Raw genomic sequence first — 8251 nt, 5'->3', positions numbered from 1 at the left:
ATACCCATATGCATATACATCTCAAAAGAATGGCATACCAAAATGGATTGCAGCTCCGGATCAAATGGAACACACCAACTACTGTTGAGTGAAGGTCCTACTGAGTGGGATCGCCTGTCTGTCTACCTGCACCTGCGGGCATGAACGCAGCCCCCCGAGCAATAGGGGAGTCAGTACTGTTATACCCCGTATAGTTATGCGTCGAATTATTCGCAAGTAAATCGACTCAAGTTAAAGGCAGAACCATTTTCGGACATGAAAGAGAAATCTTTAATTTTCAATGTTAATTAGAACATAAATTAGTTATAAATTTTATTTAGTGTAAAATATTATTGGAAAATGAGGGACTAATTAATTATGATTAAATTATTAAGTAGGGATTATTTTTTAATTAATTTAATTAAGGCACTAGTAGGCCTCACCAATAATATTTTTATGTGTGAAAAAAAAGGGGTTATGGACTAGTGCTATGTCACACGATCATGACAATGAGTATATGAAGTGTATTAAAATTTATCCATATTTTAGTTAATTGAGATCAAGAAGTTAATTACGCGTGTAGTTGATGAAATGAAAATTTTTATTGGAGACAAAAAAAAAAAAACTTATAGAAATTATGAGATAAATATTAAGTGGACATAGTCCAAGTATGTATGGATAGGTGGCAGCAATATCAATAATACATATGCACATGTCCACGTGGGGTCTTGCCAAACAATGGAAAAGATGACTAAGGTCCTATATATTATATAGGTGTTGAAATACAACTTGGATAATTTTGTAATATAATAAAATATTAAAATAAGAGTGGAAATCCACGGCTAATGAAATATGGAATGCTCTAGAATGTATTTGTTTTTTCTTCTAAAAGGTACCAACAACACTTTCCACTCCAAAAGAAACAAATAGCAACGTTACTTTCCAAAGCATTGCAGCAAGTTGATATAAAGGAAAAATTGGCAGCAACTTTTTTTCTCTCTTTTCTATCTCACGTTATTAGGTGAGCTTAGAGGATCATTTTCTTTATTCCATTTTGAAGAGAGAAGTCACGGCCATGGTTGCCAAGAGAAAGGCCATACGGCCATCCATGGTTGAAGGAAAGAAATAATTTTGTTACTATTTTAATTAGGCTTCAAGTGTAGTACAAATTCAAGGAGGTGATAGTAACATTGGATTTTAAGTTGAAGAAGAAGAAATTGCGAAATTGGAGCAATTAAGAGTAGAAATTCCTCCGAAAAAAATTAAGGTAAGATTTTCTTGTTTTATGATGTAATTGTTTTAATAGTATTGTAATGGAATTATTATAATTGGATTGGACGAAATTGGAATTAAGAAAATGCATGAAATCGATGTTATAGGAAATTGTGGGCTGAATGGTAAAAATTTTACATGTACCTCTCTGTTGTTGGTATTCCTGTGTCAACAGGAGAATAATTGAAAATTCGGGTTAGGCGAATATATAGAGGAAATGCTGCCCGATTTTCGCCAAATCCTTAAATACTCAAAAATCCTTAACGATAAAGTATAAGTTAAAGAATAAATTCTACAAGCGATGGGCTACAGCTTTATGGACTAGAAAGTATGGTTATTGACGATAACGTTATTTTTATATTAAATAGGCTAAAAGAGCGACAAAGCGAACGGTTTTGCGATTGGTCATTAACAGGTATGTAAAGCTATCCCGATCATTCTTTTGGCATGTCCTAGGTGTACTAGGATCGGATTCGGGCCTCGAAAAATATTCTGCTCACCGGAATCCGCGTATGAAATTGTCACTATTTCATTCAATAGGATTGAACTCTTTAAGTATGCCTTGTTGAAAAATTATGCAAACTTCCCCAAACTGCTTAGAAAGTTATGGAATGTCCCTAAGACCTTGGTAGGTGACCCCATAAGCTTAATATGCGCAATTTGAGCCCACCGTTTTACTTGTCCCGAGGTGGGCCCACAATTTCCGATTTTACCCTTTACGTGTTTATGACTTGTCTTCGAGCATTTTTTTAAGAAATATTCTAACTACTCTCTTAACTACTAAATAAAAATTGTTTTAATATTTCATTAAGCCTTATGAATTGTTTTGGAACTTGAAAACGATCTCAGAAAAATTATGCTTCCGTAACCCATTTTGACATTCGAATTTCACTTACCTTGACTCCGTCCGATTTCATTGATTTGATCTGTCATTCGATATGCTTCATTGAGTCTCTGGAAATATATATGGTATTTTTATTGCATTTAGTTTCTCACTACTCCATTCGTGGATGCCCCAATGTTTCCCACACTGAGCCCGGGCCAGGATATGTAATCAAGCGCATTCCATTGCATTGTTCGCCATGCCTCGATGGTGAGGGGGCAGGTATACATGTACATGGGTTGTGGAGTATGCTGTGCCATGTACATATATTCTGATATATGATGATATGATATGGCCATCTGATATGTTTGACATGTGCACATTCTGATATGATATGATATGTTACGGAGTTATTCCCTACTCTGGAGTTATGCTGTGTTGTGGCGCCAGTGTCGGGGTGGCGACCACGTTCTGTTTACCCAGTCCCGTAATGGGACCAGATACGACATATGTTTTCTGCATGCATTATTTATGCTTTATGATCAACATTTTGATATTCTGGATATTCCGTTCATTTTCTGTACCTTCTGCTTCGGTTATGACTTTATTTACTACGTTTCGTGCTTTACATATTCAGTACATTTTCCGTACTGACCCTCTTTCTTCGGGGGCTGCGTTTCATGCCACGCAGGTACAGACGACCGATTTGCTGATCCGCCCGCTTAGGATCCTATTCTGCTGTCTCGGAGTGCTCCTTTGTCCGGAGCCTATATTTTGGGTACAGACTTTTCTGTTGCACATATGTATGTTATTCAGGGGTATAACGGGGCCCTGTCCCGTCTTATGATTCTGTTATGATCTGTAGAGGTCTGTAGACATACATGTGGGTTGTGTATATGTTTTGGGTTGATATGTTTTGCGATAGCCTTATCGGCTTCCCCGCATTGTATCTGTTTATCTGTGGTAATTAGTAACGTTATTTGCCTTCTATATTTGTTCATCCTGTTTATATGCTCGTTTGGGTTACTGGGTACGTACGGGTGTCCAGCACGGACGCTAGTCGCGGCCTGCGGGGTTGGGTCGTGACAAGTACGGACAATGTATTGAGTATGTAAGGCATAAGAACATCAAGTACATAAGAATCATGAGAAACATCTGAAATAAGAAAGCTAAATCTCTATATCTGAATGCATTTGTAACTGAAACATCTATATAACATGAAAGTGCCTTGCAGGGCGTATGATATGCATAGGTCATAATGTAACTGTTAGTGTTGAGGAACGTACGACCCGATCTATATATCATATGTTAGTGCTGAGGAACGTATAACCCGATCCATATGTCATCATCATATAAATCGCTGCGGAACGTACGACCCGATCTATATATCATATGTTAGTGCTGAGGAACGTATAACCCGATCCATATGTCATCATCATATAAATCGCTGCGGAACGTGCAGCTCGATCCATATATCATCTCTGTACACCAGCTGATCAGGTGGTAATGCGTATATAACGCCTATCCCTTTTCCCATACCTCATATACATATAATATACGCGTATATAACACCTTTTGGTCATAGGTCAATGTGCATATATATAAATAAATGCAATGCATGAACAAACTGGATACATAGAAATCTCGGATTGACATAAGGTCATGCTATCTTTGATGAACATCTTTTGAGCTAACAACATTAATATAAGAAATATCAAGACCTATGAATAGAAGGAATAATCATAGTGGGGTATAGGAACATCAAAACTGAAGTACTTCTAGTACTTCTAAGAGTAGAGTAATATGGAAGCTCGTTTACTCGATGGTTGGTTTATCTCTTAAGATCATGCCAAAATGAAAGAAAGGTTAGCCTTAACATACCTTAACGTCTCCTTAATAGCTTAACGTTCTCTTTCCACGTTCGCAAAGTCTACATTTAAAAGAATCATACTAAGGTTAAGTCTTGAAACACTTTTAAGTCCAACTAGCGTAATTTAACGAATTAGCAAAATTTGGGCAGCATTTCCCCTATTTTCTCAACTTCCACTATATCATAAAACATCTCCCAATCAACAATAACGTTATCATCCATTCCATAATCAAGAGACTTCATTTAATGCCCGAAACGCCTTTTCATAATCAACACTTAACAACATTTTCAACACAATCCTATATCCACTCGTATATCACCCTTCCTTATCATCATTACTAGCATTCATAGCAAGATTAAGCTCAAAATACCCAACAATCACAACTCAAGTCAATTTATTACTCAAATATTATCAACTCTCATTTGAACTTCCTCTTTTGCTTTCTTCCCTCAAGCAAGTTATTCAACAACTAAACACTCTTAATAACATGAAAGTAGATGTGGAAACTTAGCTTAATCACGCAAGAGCAAGCTTTGAATCAAATTATTCACTTGAGTGAAACCCCAACTTCAACACCAAAGAAAAGCTTGGGTTCTACCAACCCTAGTGAGCCTCCCAACACTTGATTTCCTTGATTTCTAGCCTCTTGGTCCTTGATTTCACTTGGGTTTTGTTTAGATAGGGCTAAAAGAAGTTTCTAGAGCTCTCATGGAGTTGGAAAATGATGGAGATGAATTAAAATGAAGAGGGGTCGGGTATATATTAAAAATTAAAAACTGGGCCGACTCGATTTTACGGTCAACTATACGGACCGTAAAAATTTATATGGTCCATATAATTGGACCATAAAACCTGACCAATGACTTCCCAATTTTAAAATCACATTACGCTAGGGGCTGGCCAATTATACGATTCGTAAAACATTATACGGTCCGTAAAATCTAACCAGCGGTTCACCCTTTCTTGAACCAGTTTACGGTGGAAGTCAGCCAGTTATACGGCCTGTAAAGCATTATACGATCCGTATAACATGTCGTAAAAATCCATTTCCCTGAAACCTTTTTTTCTTCAATTTGCTCAACTTTTAATCCGTTCAATACTGCTAAACATAAACTTAACCCTTTATAACTATGAGGTAACTTGTCTAATCTTATTTAACCTTGATAACCCTCATGTCCACGATTAGAACCACTAATGCACGGCGAATCTCAAGGTACAAAACCACGGGGCGTAACATTCTCCCCCCCCCCCCCCCCCCCCCCTAAAAACATTCGTCCTCGAATTTTAGATTCTTAGGGATTCAATGGAAATTTTACTAGAGTTTCCCCTAATACCAGTCCAACCTGTACACAACAACCCAAAATAATGCCACACAGGGCCATATGCTAAAATGTACAAAACCATGGCCTCACACGACCAATCACAATAACCATAAATAAAACCAGTACCTAGGGAAAATGATGCTTCAGACTGAGCCTCCTGGAACAACGGAAATAAGTGCGGGTACTTAGCCTTCATCTCCTCAGTAGCTTCCTAAGTCATTTCTTCGACGTTATTATTTCTCCAGAGTACTTTAACAAAAGCCATATCCTTAGTTCGCAATCGACGAACCTGTCTATCTAATATAGCTACTGGGTCTCCTCATAGGATAACTTGTCATGACCCGGCTAGGGGGCCGCGATGAGCACCCGGTGCTACCCCACCCGGGCACCCCCTTATCGTACATAACATAACATCTAGGTGAACCATAAGTCAATTCATGCTTTTTTTTCTTTTATCGTTAACCATATTGATCCCATTAGACGACCATCATCATTTAACATATCATAGGCATCTATGACACATCATAAGTACAAGGCCGACGAGGCCAACAAAAGATATACAAAACATGGGCCGACATGGCCGAACATCTCTACCCACGTACACATGACTACGAGCCTCTAAGAGTATGACATATCGTATGAGCGGGACAGGACCCCGCTATGCCCATAATTACATACACAAAAGAATGAGTACCCAAAAGCTATGGCTCCGAAGGAAATGGAGCTTTGCTATGCAATCTCTGGATAAGCAGCTATGGATCGAGCCTGTCTCCCTGTGCACCTGCGGGCATGACGCAGCGTCCACAAACAAAAGGACGTCAGTACGAAGAATGTACTGAGTATGTAAAGCATGATAAACATCGATATATAAGCATAATGAACAACGTATGAAATAGCATAGGAGGGGAGACAATAATATCATCGTCATAGTACTTACTTGCCTTTTGTAGGACTTTCCATTTTTCATACGTATTAGTACACCTACGTCGTCATCCGTATTCCATAATAGTACTCGTACCATACTTGTGCTCATATTCGTATACATGTCCTTATTCGTATTCTTATACATAGTCTTATCACATTCATATTCATATTATATACATAGTCATTTCATATACATAGCATTTACATAGCATACCCGACCTCACAGGATCGGTGTTTTATACATACTTGGGCAACCAAGGCTCAAGGTTACTCATACCTGGCCCTACCAAGGCTTCAGGGTTATCCGTACCATCTGCAGAGGTGTGCGCGCGTTACGTAATCATATACATACTTTATACATATTCATATACATATATCCTACCCGGCGTTATAAGCTCGGGGTATCATTATAGCCTTTCATAGGCACATGTGAATATAATAGCCCGTAGGCACCTTTAGAATCATTATTATTATCATCGTCATCACTATCTTCGTCATTATTGCTACATCCATATCTTATGCTTACTCGTCATACGGGGTGCGTAGTACAATCGTAGCACATATCGAGGATCGTGAGCTTATGAGCTCGGAGTGTCAATCATTTGAATACAACATACTCATATAGAGGAATTAGAAACTTGGCCAAGAACCATGCCTTATGAAAGAAGGGTTAGCCTTACATATCTTTTTGTCGGACTATTCTACACTTGCACGTTTCCTTCCAATGCTAGCGTTTATACCTTCATTAATATCATAACAATGGCCATTAGTCATTCACATTATCCACATTATCTAGATTCCTCAATTTGCCTCTAATTCACCCACATTCATGGTCATAACACCCAACTTCGTCCATTCGTCTAAAGTGTCTAGTTCATGATCTTAATACCATTTATAACACATTCATATCACAACACAACAACATTCATAACTCAATTCAAACTATTTCTCAAAATGTCACTATTCATCATTCATGACCTAGTTGACCACATTTTCTACAATCCATGTATTTTAATCCTCCAACCTTAAACATCATGTAAAAATCATGAATCTTACCTTAGAAGTTGTAGGAACAAGCTTTGGTTGATAATACTCCTCTTTGAGCAAAACCCTAGTTTTTCTCCATTTGGATTTCTTGACTTGGATGATCCTTGATGATTCCCTTATCCTTGATTCACTTGTCTTAATGTTATTGATGGCTTATAATCCTTGAAAACTCATATAATAAATGTAGAGAGAAGTTTTAGAGAGAAGTGGTGTAATGTTGTAATGAAATAAAACAAGTGTTGGTCCCTTTATTTAATGACTTGTGAAATCTGTGCTGAGATGAACAGTGGTCGTCCATCGTGGTTTACGGCCCGTATTCCACTATACGGCTCGTCCTCCATGGGCGTATTTAACCATTTCCAGAACTAGAAGCTGGACTGCCTTCATGGTGGTTTACGACCATGGTTTACGGGCCGTAAATCACTTTACGGTCCGTCCACCAGGTCGTATTTAACCATTTCCTCGGCTGGCAGAAAGTTGAAACCTTGCATGGCAGTTTACAACTGCTAGTTTACGGACTGTATTGCACTTTACGGTCCGTATTTTGCAATATACGACCACTGGGCAGTTGCAATTCTGCAACTTCCCATATTTCTTAGACTTCTCATTTTAATCACCCCCGTCCATGCACATGCATTGCTCACCTTGTATCTCATTTTAACTTAGCCAACTTCCTCGTCTCACATCGGATACTTTCGAAATCTCGCCTAAGGTCATCAAATGTCGTTTCTTGCTCATGGACATCATGCACTCATATTCATCACTAGTTCGTTCTCTTGCGTACCAACGGAAATTTTTTTGAGGTGTAACATAACTGCTCGATCACCTGGATATCATCCACCGGTATGATTCTCGAGGGATCTCCTATACACTTACGGAGCATATATATATGAAATACTGGATGTACAGACTCCAACGCAGAAGGCAGTTCTACCTCATATGCCACCTTACCCACTGTACGAATAATTCTGTATGGCCTGATGTACCGAGGGCTCAACTTATCTTTCTTGCCA

The 8251-nt window shown here is 38.4% G+C and overlaps 1 long non-coding RNA gene across 1 annotated transcript; it reads left to right on the top strand.

Annotated features, from left to right (window-relative positions):
• The first annotated feature begins 859 nt into the window (after nucleotides 1–859).
• Nucleotides 860–3064, top strand: LOC132615810 (uncharacterized). Its single transcript, XR_009572851.1, has 3 exons — nucleotides 860–1246; nucleotides 1620–1666; nucleotides 2766–3064. It is a non-coding gene; the product is annotated as an uncharacterized LOC132615810 (long non-coding RNA).
• The last annotated feature ends 5187 nt before the right edge of the window (nucleotides 3065–8251 follow it).

This window comes from Lycium barbarum, chromosome 10, assembly GCF_019175385.1.
Source record: "Lycium barbarum isolate Lr01 chromosome 10, ASM1917538v2, whole genome shotgun sequence".
Taxonomy (NCBI): Eukaryota; Viridiplantae; Streptophyta; class Magnoliopsida; order Solanales; family Solanaceae; genus Lycium; species Lycium barbarum.
The sequence above is the reverse complement of the archived record's forward strand: the minus strand, read 5'-3'. Positions and strand labels throughout refer to the sequence as shown.